Here is a 2,070-nt window from a genome sequence, read left to right on the forward strand (position 1 = left end):
GAACATGACACGTTATACTACATGTTATTAGAACTTTCTATTGCAAGTAGTTAAGCAACACCCATTTCTCCAACACTGACGTATTTCTTCATAACAAGTTTTTTTGAAAGGGAAAGCTGAGTCCCTGGCATTGTAAATCTGAGTCACACATAAGAAAAACAAGTAAGAGAACAGGATGGGTTAACTTAATTCAACCATTCAGCTTGCCCTCAGTTCTACCAGCTTGAAGTAGATGAAGTAAACAGCACGCTAACTTTATAAAAATATTAAATATTTCCAAATTGCTGGCATATATTTGCCACGTCCTCCTAGTCTGATAATTATTATCTTTAGTTTTACTGATATGTTTCTCAAGCTTGCTTGGAAGAACATTTCACAGATATTTTTTTTTTAGAGAGCATATTGCATTCAGTGCATAATTTTTGCCATCAGAAAAGGCAGTTAGACTGATCTAACGTGACAAATCATCTTTGCTACTACTCACCTATTTATTATTCAAGTCCTTGTTGTTAGTTACAGGAATTTTCTAACGCTTGATATTAAGCTGCTGCCCCGGCTTTCCCTCTGTTTGCGAAGCCGTACGCAGTTTGAAAGACTAGGAAAAAGCAAATATTGCTCATCATCCCTCTCGCAGCAATAACCACTAATGACTCCACGGTTGCTTCAGCATCTCCTCTAAGCACTTCACAGTGAATTTCTTATCAGGCCAACTGAAACCTCCAGCTTCTTTCAACATGCTACTCCTGACAAAGATCTCCCGATAATCTAATTTTCAAAACCACTACCCTCTAGTCTTTATTTTTAAAAGACAACATATCAAGGTGTATGATGCGTACAAGCAAGACCCAGTAAAACACTCACTCATCAGTAGGTTCGTAATTAAAAAACACGGTTTAAGGTCTGAAGTGTTTCCTAGTCAACAACGCTCAAGTTTGTATAAAAACCCCTTTGACGGGACGGAGTGGAAGGAGAGCAGGGAAGGGGGAAGATAAAACCTGAAAGCGCAGAAGCCCTGCGCTGTGAAGCTGGGTAACTTCTTCCCCCATCTAACACAAAAATAACACATCGAGGAAAAGACTATTAAAAGTCATTGAAAGAAATGAATGATTATAAAAGCTGAAGGTTCTTCTAGTGGTCAGTATGGACAGGACAGGATTACGTTAATTTTCTTTTTTTGGCTTAAAGCTTAGAGAAGTTTAACGGAGCGAGAAGTAGTCCAGCGCAGAACGTCATGACTGGCTGCAAACAAGCCTGCTCCACAAACAGTCAGATCTATTCCAGTCCTTTATAGAGGCCCTTCAGATTCTACCATTATTTTTCTTACATGGTCAAAATATCATGATTCTTATGTCCCCAGATGTGGCTGAACTGTCACGACACAATACATTTCATATTTTATAGGAGTAACTACAATGGTTCACTTTGCAAAAGGAAGCAGTAGCAAATACTGTGCTATTATCCTGATTCAGACAAAAATGAGTTACTTTGTCAATGTATCTTCCCTTCTGATCAAAAAGGCTGAGAAAAAGGAGAAACACAAGATAGGAAATAAAGTACAGCTTAACACAGGGAAATAGAGTAAAAAGTCCTTTGACTAATTAATATAACATTATACCCAGGCTTCCTAACCCCCACCCTCCCTTCAGTTACAAAAACAGCGGATGATTTTCTGTCCAGCCCCAGCCTACTTGACTTCAGAATGCAGAAGGCGGGCAGTATTTCGAAATACAAGAATATTCAAAGGTTTACGATGCAAACGAGCACAGCAAATCCCTACAGTGAAGCGATGTAAATAGCATTAGGAAAATAAGGGAATACATTACCATATTCCCTCAATAAGCCATCGACTAAAGAACACATAATCCCAGCAGTGGTCTCATCCCTTATTTACTTACACATTCTTCCCAAAACATCAAGAAAACGGCAATTTGTTCTTGCTTTTTTATACTCCTGAGGCTGCCAGTTGGCAAAAATGTAGGGCTCGCCTCTGCCGCGCAATGCCTGTGTTGTTCCTGTATCATACTAGGGAATTCTTTCACTTGTGTATTTTTATATAAATAACAAAATATA

Source organism: Chroicocephalus ridibundus, chromosome 2 (genome assembly GCF_963924245.1).
Source record: "Chroicocephalus ridibundus chromosome 2, bChrRid1.1, whole genome shotgun sequence".
NCBI lineage: Eukaryota > Metazoa > Chordata > Aves > Charadriiformes > Laridae > Chroicocephalus > Chroicocephalus ridibundus.